The sequence below is a fragment of the Capricornis sumatraensis genome, chromosome 4, assembly GCF_032405125.1.
Source record: "Capricornis sumatraensis isolate serow.1 chromosome 4, serow.2, whole genome shotgun sequence".
In the NCBI taxonomy this organism is placed as follows: domain Eukaryota; kingdom Metazoa; phylum Chordata; class Mammalia; order Artiodactyla; family Bovidae; genus Capricornis; species Capricornis sumatraensis.
In genome coordinates this window covers 149,186,748-149,199,701 of record NC_091072.1, presented here as the reverse complement: position 1 = coordinate 149,199,701, position 12,954 = coordinate 149,186,748, and the positions used below count along the sequence as shown (strand labels likewise).

The 12,954-nt window shown below is 52.3% G+C and overlaps 1 pseudogene; it reads left to right on the top strand.

Annotated features, from left to right (window-relative positions):
• The first annotated feature begins 2,364 nt into the window (after positions 1-2,364).
• Positions 2,365-8,449, top strand: LOC138078785 (very long chain fatty acid elongase 4-like; annotated as a pseudogene).
• Positions 8,450-12,954: the final 4,505 nt, after the last annotated feature.

Below are 12,954 nucleotides of genomic sequence, written 5' to 3'. Positions count from 1 at the left end.
TTTTTCTTTGGGCAGAAGGAATCCACGGTGACGTCCGTCAAGACCTTATTTTGCATGTGTGAGTTGGATGGTAGTTTTCCCCTAAGCTCTTTGACCTATAGACTCAAGTCTAAGTGGGGGGGGGGGGCATCACAGCAGACCAGCAGGCTCCTCCCTCAGGGCAGAGCTGTGCCCAGCTCAGAGAAAGGGCACCGGGCTGAGGTGGTCCTGCCTAAAGTCACAGTCCACTTCTCTGGATCCCACCTGCTTCCCAGGGGCTAGGTGGGCATTGCAGCGTCTCGGGTCCCCTACAGGGGACTTCCCAAGGTCTCCAGAGACAAGTGCAAAGTTGTCCACCTGGCATTGTGAAGACACTGGTGAGAGCTGCCCTCAGAGGGTGACGGCAGCCTTCAGCATCGTGTTTACATCCTTGCGACATCAGCCTGATGGCTGTTTCCCACGGGGAACTGACATTTCCACTATACCGCCAACCTTGCAAACTAACCTCCGGGGTACCCACCGTGCCTGTCATGGGAGAGGGAGGATGGATAAGGCGGACGGATGCGGGCAGCAGAGGAGGGCGGCCTTGAAAAAGGAGGACCAATGTGGAGAATGAACTGGCCCGTCCCATCTGAGGATGGGAAGTGGGTGTGGGTTGCCAGGGAGACTGCAGGGACCAGATTAGAGTGATGGCAAAGCAGAGCATTGGGCTGTGGGCGGCAGGGTCCAGCTGGACTCAGGGCAGCCTTGAAGTCTCAGCAGAACTGCTTGACTTGATTCTATAGGAAATGGCATGGACTTACATGGGAAGACATATGACTTGTCTTCGGGCTGGAGCCCAGCTAGGGAACTTTCCCAGGTGGAGAGAGGGCAGGGGCAACCCAGGTCTGCAAGGAGACATGTAACCAAGCTGCATCCTGCCAGCCCGATGGCTAAACCAAATCCTCATGGTGGGGATTATCCATTACTTTTTCTAGTTCTTTCAGAGGCCTAATCCTCTTGGCCCTGAGCATGGATAATCCAAGGCTTACGTGCACATGATTTTTTATAAGCTTTCCCAAGACCTTGGTCTTGTCAGGAGGTGAAACTGAGGCCCTGGCTGGGGTGCTCCGGAGTCACCGAGGAGGGGGACAGAGCGTGTCCCCGTGGCTTCTAAACCTGCAGCTCTTTAGCATCTTAAAGAGAGAGGAGGGAAAGGCTGCATTGAAGAGAGAATGTTTGGACAAACAGCCATCTTAATGGCTTCTCAATAAAGGCGGGTGGGATTCCCACCCCAGCCCCCCTATTCCTCCAGCCCATTGGTCAGCAGAAGGCTGGAGGAAGCCCGAGGATCCAGCAGGATCAGAAAAAATAAACTTAATCATTCACCGTGTGGGTGGGGAAGGAGGAAGAAGTGAACCTGAGATGGGGGGCGTGGTTGCCCTGGGGGGAGGCCTGAGGGTGCGGTGTCCCCAGGCCTGCCTGCCTCTCGGGAACAGTGTGGGGTGCAGGGTGTGGGGACCCTAAGAGGGCACTGGTCTCCCTGCGCGGGGAGGGTGGGGGCTGCTGACCCGTCTGACCTCCTCTCGGTCCTCCCCGGAGCCGCCGCCCTTTGCCTTCTGAGCAACCCCCTCCCCTGGGCTGCCAGCTGCTCCGTCTCCCTGGATCTGAGACAGTGTCCCGTCCCCCACCAGGTGAGGACAGGAGCCTCAGCACCTGGAAGTGAGTGTGAACGCGAGTGTGTGTGTCGGGGGGAAGGTGGGTGCTGGGCTGGGACCACCACAGATCAGAGCTGGGGTAGGGGGGAGTAGAGAGCTTTTAGCCAGGGTGTGTGGGGGGCACTGCCCTGCACTCTGGAGCTCAAGGACCGGTCTGGGACTCATCACGGACCTCAACGCCCCGGGCGAGCGGCCAGAGCACGTCGGTCACCGACCGGGAGGAGCCACAGGGTGAGTGAAGCCCTGAACAGACTGGGGGTGGCTGGGCTTGGTGAGGCGGGGAAAGAAGCCTGGGGTGCTCAGTAGACCGGCAGGTGGAATGAGAAGGCTAAGGAAACCCAGCGAGTCCCGCCTCTCTGCCCCTCCCCTTGGGCTGCGCAACAGCCACGCCCCTCCCCTGGGCCCTGTAATATCAGCAAACTCCGGGAGATAATGGAAGACAGAGTAGCCTAGCCCCGAGAGGGGCAGCGGAGGTGTGAGGATCCGAGCCTCACTTTGGCCCGTGGACTCGCCCCAAAGGGCACCGTGGGTGGTGGTGGTCATCCAGTGCCCGAGGGCAGAGCAGTGGGGGTCCCCAGCCCGTGTCCAGGGTTCCTAGACCCTCAGGCTAGGGGAGGGGAGGGGAGGGGAGGCAGAGGAGGTGGTCTACATGAGACGCAAACCCCACTTGTACTCTTAGGTGCTCAGGATGGCCACGGCCCTGGAGAAACTCTGGAATAAATACTTGTGGGCCTTAGAGAACGGAGGTAGGAGGTGGCGTCACCAGATGGTGTTTTTCTTATGTTTATTCCACCCGGACTAATGCCAAGCATTTGAAGGAAGAGGAGCTGGTGACCAGCAGGGTGAGGGAGGGGCGGGTGGAGGGTGGGCCTGGAGGCCAGCTTGCCCGCCCGCCTCCCCTTGCTTTTCCAGACCCGAGGACGGATTCCTGGTTCCTGGTGCGCTCGCCGCTGCCGGTCACCCTCCTGCTGGCCGTCTACTTCCTCCTGGTGGTGGCAGGGCCTCGCCTTATGTCCAGTCGGGAGCGTCTGAGTCTGGCAGGACCCCCCGCCGCCTACAACCTGGGCCTGGTGGTTCTCTCGGGGTACATGTTCTATGAGGTAAGGCTGGTGGGGGACCGTGCAGTCCTAGGGTCTCTTCCTTGGGGGTACCAGGGGATAAATAAAACCATGATCTTCCCATGCAGACAACGGAGAAGCCTTGACAGGGCCGGAGGGGCTGGAATTCGGGGTTATCTTCAGCTGCCATGTCTTCCCTTGTTATTGTTCATTTGCCCAGTCGTGTCCAACTCTTTGTGACCCCGTGGACTGCAGCACGCTAGGCTCCTCTGTCTTCCATTGTCTCCCAGAGTTCGCTCAAATTCATGTCCACTGATGCTATCTAACCATCTCATCCTCTGCCTCTCTCTTCTCCTTTTGCCTTCAGTCTTTCCCAGCATCATGGAGATGCAAACCTCCATCACTAAAGCCCATTTTCCTTAAATAAAAAAGTGGAAGTGAGCGGCGAGCCCAAACGGAATTCATTCTCTACTTGCACCTAAAAGCCGCCACCTCCTATTTCTGCCTGGGCTCTGCTAACCTCAGTTCCATTTCCTGAGCCCCAAACCCAGTGATCCCTCCAGGTGTGTTGTTTGTCTCCCAATAGCAAGAGCGTCCAAGGCAGGGCTGTCTCTTACTTCTCTCTGTAAAGACGGGCCCCTCAGAATGTCTGGTACCATATGAAAGAGGCTGACACCTTGGGAGACATGTCCGAGAGCTGGTCGTTTAATTGTGGTGACAGATTACTCTGCTGCTCCCATGATCCTCTGAAAGCCTGCCATGCCCACGTTGGCTTCCTGCTCAGAAGCCCTCCATAGCTCCCTTGGCCGACAGGACCAGAATGAAGAGTCTCTCATTCAGGGAATTTTATTTGGTTCATCGAGGTGGCTCGGGGCTCAGAGCAGGGCCCAATGTGAAGTGTTTAGTACCGTTCTGGATTCATTTTCGCATGAGTAGACAATGATAAAATTTCAGTTTCTTAAAACAGCCTTCAAGACCCTTCATGAGGGATTTTCCTGGCAGTCCTGTGAGTAAGACTCTGCACTTCCACGGCAGGGGATGCAGGTTCAATCCCTGATTGGGGAACTAAGATCCTGCACGCTGTGTGGCAGGTGGCCAAAAAGTGGGGGAAAAAAAAAAAAAAAGAGCAGATTCTGCTGGCTCTCTGCTCCTGTGGCTGCCCCTCTGCTGGTAGAAGCCTCCACCACCGCCCCGCTGATCCCTCACAGCCCCGGGAGTCAGGAGAAGTCCAGATACTCCTTCCAGCGTGCAACTTCCTCACTTTCTCCTCTGCTCGCCCCACGGCCTCCTCATTGCCAGCTTGCTACAGCTTCTGGAACACCTCCTGTTTCCTACTCATCCTGGAAAGCGAGGACGATTTCCTGTATCCTCAGCGGAGCCCTCAGCTTCTCAGGGGCAGGGCTGATGGGCTCACGGCTTCATGTCCCTTCCTGACTTAGGGTCTCATGCGGAGTAGGTGCCCGGTGTGGGTTTGTGATCCGTATTTACCCACATTAAAAACAAAACAAACCTGGAGGCCAGCAAGATGCATGCAAGGCCAGCCTCTGAGCTAGCCAGAGCTCAGGGCTGACCTCGTTGGCAGTTGTTCACCAAGTGTCGGTGAGGGCTGGGGAGGGATGCTGGTGTCCAGAAGGTCCTCTCGGGCCTTCAACCAGTCAGGCTCTGGCAGGGCGGGGCAGGGCAGGCATCGTGACTGAATCTTTCCCTATCCTCTTCCTTCTAGTTCACGGCCACTTCGTTCCTGGCTAGCTACAGCTACCTCTGCCAGCCAGTAGACTACAGCCGCAGCGAGCTTGGGAGGAGGGTAAGACAGGCAGGGGGAGGGTCGGCCTGGAGATGTTACCAGAGTCCACGCTCGGTCTGCTCGCAGGCCTCAGGCTGAGAAGTGGGGAGAAGACGTGTTGAGGCAAGGAATACCCCTTTGATTGACAAGATGGCAGACTAATGTCTCAAAATAACCATCATAAAGGGGTCTGGATGCCAGGTTCTTTTATAGAACGGAGATGGGAGGGGGTGAGGAAGCAAAGTAAAAAGGTCACTAATCTTACATGTAAAGAGCCCCCAGAATGGCCAGCCTGGGAGTGGGAGTGAGGGGATGTGTTAATGCGTTCTTTCTTGCAGCCATTCACAGGTGGGCAGGGTCCAGAAGTCTCCATGAACAAAGGCACTTTGATTTAACATTCAGGCAGAGGGGCAGGGTTCCCCAAGGCGGGCCGTTGTCTATGGACAGTATCCTTTTAGTGAACAAAAAGTAATGGGAAAAAGAAGTTAATGAAACAAATCCAACATGTAGCCAGATCTTGTTCTTCTCTGTAACAGAGAGAGGGTTCATAGGATGAACTTCATAAAAACCAGGTGCTATCACCTGAGTCTTCTGATGGGACTCAGTGAAGATCAGCTCAGTTCAGGCTCAGAAGACCTCAGTGTGACTCTCAGCTCTGCCATTTCCTTGCTGTGTGACCATGGGTAGCTTCCCGGACTTTTATGGGCCTCAGTTTTCTATCTATAAAATGGAGATAATGACACCTATTTTATAAAAGGAAACAACTGGATAAAGATTGAACAAGCTGATGTATGAAAGTGTTCACTCCTGGGCCTGGCACACATGGAATGTGTGGTAGCCAAGTGGTCAATATTTCATTATTTTTAGCTGCTCTCTCAACTGGAAGCAGAACAAAAGAAAAAAAAAAAAAGGACTTAGGCTTGGCTAGTCACCAGTGATTTGGGTGTTGAATCAAGGGAGATTGAATGATGGACTCAAGTCTTGCTGCTCAAAATATGGTCCATGGACCAGAGATGGCAGGAACATCACTGGGAACTTGTTGGAAATGCAGAAATTCATGGCTTACCCCAGGAACCTGAGTTCAGAATCTGCTTTTCAACAAACAAGATCCCTGAGTGATCTGTGTGCTGGTTAAAAGTCACGGGTCCTCCTTTTTTCTGTGCCAACAGGTATCTTCTTGCAGGCAGGTGGGCATTGTGGGGGCAGAGGGTGCAGAAGGACCGTCAGGGTTGGAGCCAAAATCAGTGGTGCCAGGTCAGTGGTCCCACGAGCCTGACAGCACTCTGACTGCACTTCCCTTCCCTGCCCAGCAGATGGCGAGCGTGTGCTGGTGGTGCTTCTTCTCAAAGGCCGTTGAATTACTTGACAAGGTGAGTGCCTGTCCCTTGTAGAGAGTTACCTCTGTCAGCCAGGTCTGGGGTGGTTTTGAAGGCACTGTGAATAAACACTTCCCTCCAGCGTCCCTGTTGGCTACACCTGAGGCTGATGTCAGAGTCAAACTTCAATCCCATGACCTGGAGAAAGAAGGATGCTCACTGATGAAGCATTTGCCTCCATTAGCAACCAGGTTCCAGGTTAAGTGGAAATGGGAAGAGAAACAAACTTTAGCAACTGTTGCTATGTAGCAAGGGACATCAGACAGCAAAATCCTGAAGCGTTTTAAGTAGAAGAAGTCCTGCCTCTGAGTCCAGAAGTCTTGCAGGGGTGGGGCGAGGCCACAGTTTTGGGGGTGGTGATCAAGTCTCTCTCAATGTGGAGTCTGAGTGGAGAACCTTAGGGAATTTGTCTGATGGTTCTCTGGGTCCTGGGCTGGGTGTTGGACACCTGAGTTCTCTACCCAGTGCCCTGGGGTTGGTCAGGTAATACTGAAAGATCCCAGCCTCTGAAGCCAAGTTACATTCAAAATCCCAGCTTGGCCTCCTATTAGGTGGATAACCTTGAGCAACTTGGGCTTCCTTGGGGGCTCAGCAGTGAAGAACCCACCAGCCAGTGGAGGAGATGTGGGTGTGATCCCAGAGTCGGGACGACCCCCTGGAGAAGGCAATGGCAACCCACTCCAGTGTTCCTACCTGGAGAATCCCACGGACAGAGCAACCTGGTGGGCTACGGTCCATGGGGTCACAGAGAGTCAGACACCACTTAGTGACTGAACAACAGCAACAAACAGCTGACTTAAATTCTGTGCCTCAGCTTTGCTGTCTGTAAAATGGGGATGAGTATAAACCTCATGCCGTTACGAGTGTTTACATGAGCTTTTATACATACAGAGTCCCTGCCACACGGAAGGGGCTGTCCAGGCCTTTGACTGCGGTTGTCACCCTTGAGTTTTAGCCTCCCTGTCGGTACAGCAGGCAGAGTCACCCTGTCCCTGGTATCTGAGGCCCCAGGAGGAGTCTGGAGGAGCAATGACCCCAGAGTTGAGCCTTCTCTTCCTCCACAGGTCTTCTTTATATTACGAAAGAGGCCTGAGCAGATCACCTTCCTGCACGTCTACCACCACGGCACCATGCTCTTCAACTGGTGGGCTGGGGTCAAATATGTGCCGGGGGGTCAAGGTGAGTGAAGGGCTTTGGCAGGACTTGCGGGGCAGACCTCTTTCTGCTGGGTTGCATGCCAGCTCGGGAGGCATGCAGCCCAGCTCCCGAGTTCCGCTTCTCTGTGGCCATGACTCCTGGCCCCTGCTCCAACTTTCTCTTTGTTGCTCCCTGGAGCATCCTAGTCACCCCTCCCTGGAGCTGGGGAGGAGGCACCTGGAGATGCTCAAGGCCAGCCCAAAGAGGGCAGGAGGCATTGTAAGCATCCTCATCTGGCATCCTTGTAACCCCCAGCCCACCTTTGTGACCTTGAGCAGCTCGTGTGGGACCCCCTTGTGATAGGGCCATACCAGGGCTCGTCTCTGTGGGGTGTGCAGAGATGGCTCCTGGGAAGACTGAAACTGGAAGAGAGAGCCCCGAGCACAGGTAAGCCCGGAGCCACTCACTTCCCTCCATCTTCCCGCCCTCCCCTGCAGCCTTCTTCATTGGGATGCTGAACTCTGGTCCATGTCTTCATGTACCTGTACTATAGACTTGCCAGTCTGGGGCCCCGCCTGCGGCCCTCCCTGTGGTGGAAGCGGCACCTTACCATCCTGCAGCTGGTGAGAAAGACCCGCTGGCTCCAGGGGCCTCAGCGGAGCCCCGGCTTCTATTCTCCACTGCACCAGTGACTTGCAATCTGACCATGAAAAAGTCCTTCTCATCGCTTCCTTAGCTTCTCAACTTGCGCCGTCTCGGCAACCATCTCGCCAGATTCTAGCACTGACCCTGATTTCCTGACCTGATGTGAGGCCCGGAACAAGCGATTCCGGCCTCAGTCTCATCTTCCAGTGAAGTGAGGGGCTGGGCAAGGTGCTCTTGGGTGGCTAATGTCCTGCGAGTCTGTGGTCGCTGTTGCATCCCTGGGGGACTGGGGGACCCTGTTGTTTCGAGAGCACCATTGCCAACTGCAGGTGACTGCCTGAGCTGTCCCTTTTGGGCCTCAGGATAGACTGAGGTCATCATCAGTGTTGACATGACAGGGTGGGATGGGGACAAACGGGGAACCAGACCAGGAGAGGGGTCAGGAAGGTTCTTAGCATCAGGAGAAGGAATGCCTGGGGTGGTGCTTCCTAGTTCTTCCTCGTCCTGACCCTGGGAGCCTGAAGGTCAAGGGGAGCATCTGCCTGTTTCTTGGCTTCTCACCCTCTCTCATCTTCTCTTTCCTCTCGTATCTCCTCTCCCCAGGGTCAGTTTGTGGCCATTGCCGCCCACTCCTCTTACAATCTCTTTGCGGAGTGTCCCTTCCCTGACGGCTTCAACGTGGCTGTCCTCCTGTACTCCCCCAGCCTCTTGGCCCTTTTCCTCAACTTCTACCAGCAGACATACCTGAGGAGCAAGCAGAAGAAACTGGCTTAAAGGGCAGGACCACGGATGGAAACTAACAAAGCTGTGCCCACAGAGAGCTCACATCCCACCTGGGCTGAGCAGATTCCTCGGGCCCAAGTCTCATGCTATGAGCAAGGACAAGACTTGCCTCTCTCTATTCCAGAGTGAACAGACAGAAGTGGACTCAGCTTCTTGAACTCACTTCTCATGTGGATTTATCACTGTTTGTACACCTCCTTTCAGATACACAATAGAAAGGGTGTATGTGTGTGTGTGTGTGGGGGGGTGGCGCTCAGTTGTGTCTGATTCTTTTGCAACGCCATGGACTGTAGCCCACTAGGCTCCTCTGTCCATGGGATTCTCCAAGCAAGAATATTGGAGTGGTTTGCCATTGCCTTCTCCCGGAGATCTTCCCCACCCATGTCTGTTGAGTCTCCTGCTTTGGCGGGTGGGTTCTTTACCACTGAGCCACCTCTGCTAGACATGAGCCCCACAGGAGGAACTGTCTTACTCTCCATGTTCCCCAGACCTGGCTCCGCACCTCAGTAAGTAGGCATTTGGATCTGTATCTTGCCCCACTGGTGGTCATGACCTCTGATAAAGAGCACGGCTGGGAGCATGGAGGAGGTCAAGGCTGGCTTGATCTCTCACCTTGTGGGTTGAGACAGTGACTGATAATGTCTACCCAGGAAGTGGGTCTGTGTGATTTCTAGTGTGGATATGCAAACATTTCTCCTGCATATCTCTCTGTTCACTAGTGCCCTGCATATGTATTTACCAAGTTGTATATTTCTATGTGTGTGAGTGGGGTGGCAGACAGGGCTACACATATATGTCTGAATGTGTGTGCTGAGTCACTTCAGTCGTGTCTGACTCTTTGCGACACTGTGGACTGCAGCCCTCCAGGCTACTCTGTCCATGGGATTCTCCAGGCAAGCATACTGGAGTGGGTTGCCATTGCCACCTCCAGGGGATCTTCCCAACCCAGGTATTGAACTCTTGTCTCTTATGTCTCCCTCTTTGGAAGGCAGGTTCTTTACCGCTAGTGCCACCTGGTGCTGCTGCTAAGTCGCTTCAGTCGTGTCCAACTCTGTGCGACTCCATAGACAGCAGCCCATCAGGCTCCACCGTCCCTGGGATTCTCCAGGCAAGAACACTGGAGTGGGTTGCCATTTCCTTCTCCACCTGGAGAAGCCCCGTAGGTCTGAATACTTGTTTTCAAATACATCTATGTGCTTCCATTCATGATTTTCTTTGTTGGTATTTTTAATTGCCTCTTCTGCAAATCTTGGAAAGTGCCACTCTGGCAAATAAAAGCTGCTGGGATCCATAACCCTTCTGTCCCAGTGGGAGACACAGAAGTCTGAATACATGTTTCACTGACAGCCTCCAAACAGGGATGTGAAAAAAGTGAGGGATGGGGTTAAACAAATGCCATCCGCTTCACAGAGAGAGAAACGGAGGACTAGCAAAAAAAAGTGTACAATTGGGACCACATGGGATGTTGGGAGCAAACGTCTGCTGGGCTGTTTAAGACTGCAACTGAATGGGTGTCTGGAATGCGATTTTCCTGGGAACTGTGGCAAAGAACACTTGGCGTAGTGGTAAAGAATCCACCTGCCAGTGCAAGAAACACAGAAGACGTGGGTTCTTTCCCTGGGTTGGGAAGATCCCCTGGAGGAGGAAGTGGCAGCCCACTTCAGTATTCTTGCCTGGGAAATCCCATGGACAGAGGAGCCTGGCCGGCTACAGTCCATGGGGTTGCAAACAGTTGGACGTGACTGAGTGACTGACCATGCATGAGCACACACTCCTCTATGCCTGCCAGATGCTGTTTCTCCTTTATAATCTCTCCCCTAACCCTTTTCTTCACTGAGGAGGTTTTTATTTTGTGATGCCTCAACAGTTAAGAACGTTAAAGACCCGCTGAAGTTTCTGCAGGGCTATTTGGGGACTGTTTATCCATCAGGTACTCTAGTTAATTAACTCGAGCTAGGCATGGCTGTATCCTGTGGACAAAATGCTCAGAGAAAGTTCCCACCTAGTTACGCAGGATATGAATGCCTCCCACACACTTTTGCACAGCAGGTTGAGTGTCTTCGCAGGTGGGGTGGGGGGAGCTTATTTTAAGGCAATCTTAAAAAAAAAACAAAAACTCCTGCACCAGAGCAAGGTCTGTTCGTTTGCTTAGCAGCCAGGATAAAGGAAGGATGAGTCATCCCAGAGTTCAGAGCTAATACTTGCCCTTCGTGACTGCCTCTCCTGATTAAGCAGCACAAGAGGAAGTGCTGTATGTCCTGGGTCACGTCTGAACGAAATAAGATTTTGGAGGGGAGAGCCGGTGTGAGAAAGCACAGTGGAGAGGGTTTAGGAAAAAATTCTCAGGGAGCTGAAGGTGTCCATCCTTTTTTTTTTTTTTTTTTTCAATTCTGTGCTTTGTTGTGATGACCCTAGCTGATTCAGGGCTGCTGAGCAGGATATTGTATATCAGGGTCGAAAGGTTGTGTGAGATTACAAAACAAAGTTATTTGGATTTGTCAAAACACAGCCAATTAATATGGTGGGAGTTCATCTCTATGAACGTTTAAGATAATGGGAAGCAAGAGTGCTTAGATTTTTAAATATACAGTGTGAATTCATGCTGCGTGGCTTCAGTTCTGTCCAACTCTTTGCGACCCCATAGACTGTAGCCCGCCAGGCTCCTCTGTCCATGGGATTCTCCAGGCAAGAATACTGGAGTGGGTTGCCATTTCCTTCTCCAATCACATAGGATGTTGCACTTCTATTAAAATGTTCTCCAAGCCAACAGCCTCCAACCAGGCCATACTTGAAGCCTTCCCTTTTCCCACTGTGGAGCTTTCCTATCTGTCTGCCTTTGAATCACTGCTGAAATACAGTGATTCCTGCTCTAGCCAGCTCTGAATAAACAGCCTTCACTTGTTCCCACTGAGTCTGGCTTTGGTTATTTCCACATTGAGAAGTCTTCTGGGCCTGCGCCTTAAGGCCAGAGGGTGTTATGGTCTACCTACACTAGTGAGGACCCAAGACATTGCCCCAAATTTTCCTATGACTTTCCTCTAGCCCAGGAGGTAGGCTTGCCAGATAAAAGGAGGATTCCCAGGTACACTTGAACTTAAAAAAAAAGAAAGAAAATTTTTAGTGTAAATATGTCCTGAGCAATATTTGGGACATACTTATGCTAAAAAATGTATTTGTTGTTTATCTGAAATTCGAATATAACTAGGTAGGTATCCTATATTTTTATTTGCTAACTCTGGTCATCCTATGGGAACAATAAAACATTCTCAGGCTCCACTCTCACAGGTGGAAACAAAAAGTTAAGAAAAAGAAAGAGAGGTGGCCTGGTGGGGCTACAAGAAGTTTCAGAGCTAACGGAGGGGGAACACATTGGAGGTGATACAGGAAGCCCTTCCAGGATTGAATGAGGATTCAGCATCATCTCACGGGTTTTCCAGGCTGGAGAAGGGATGCCAAAGAGAAGTGACTCTTCCGGTTCACTGCAGCACTGATTACAACAGCCAAGATGTGGAAACAACCCAAATGCCCACTAGCAGAGGGATGGATACAGAAGACGTGGTGTGTATATATAATGGAGTGTTACCCGGCCACCAAAGAGAATGAAATCATGCCGCTTGCAGCAACAGAGATGGGCGTAGAGACTGTCATCCTGAGTGAAGTCAGACAGAGAAAGAGAAATATCGTATGACATCCCTTATATGCAGAACCTAAAAAGAAACGATACAGATGAACTTATTTATGAAACAGAAAGAGACTCACAGACTTAGAGACTGAACTCATGGTTACCAGAGGGGAAGGATGGGGGAAAGGGAGAATTAGGGAGTTTGGGATGGACATGTACACAGTGCTATATTTAAAATGGATCGCCAGCAAGGACCTACTGTGTAGCACAAGGAACTCTTCTCAATGTTATGCGGCAGCCTGGATGGGACGGGAGACTCAGGGAGAATGGATATATGCATATGCATTGATGAGTCCCTTTGTTGTCTACCTGAAACTATCACAACATTGCTAATTGGCTATGAAAGTGAAAGTGTCATCGCAGACTCTTTTCGAGCCCATGTAGCCTGCCAGGCTCCTCTGTCCGTGGGATTCTCCAGGCAATAATACTGAAATGGATTGCCATTTCCTCCAGGGGATCCATTCTGACCCAGGGATTGAACCCAATTGATCCAATCCAATCTTTTGCACTACAGACAGATTCTTTACTGTCTGAACCACCCCAGTTCAGTTCAGTTTAGTTCAGTTCAGTTGCTTAGTCATGCCCAACTCTTTGAGACCCCATGGACTGCAGCATGCCAGGCCTCCCTGTCCATCACTCCCAGAGCTTGCTCAAGCTCATGTCCATCAAGTCAGTGATGCCATCCAACCATCTCATCCTCTGTCATCCCTTTCTCCTCCCACCTGCAATCTTTCCCAGCATCAGGGTCTTGCCAAATGAATCAGTTCTTCACATCAGGTGGCCAAAATATTGGAACTTCAGCTTCAGCATCAGT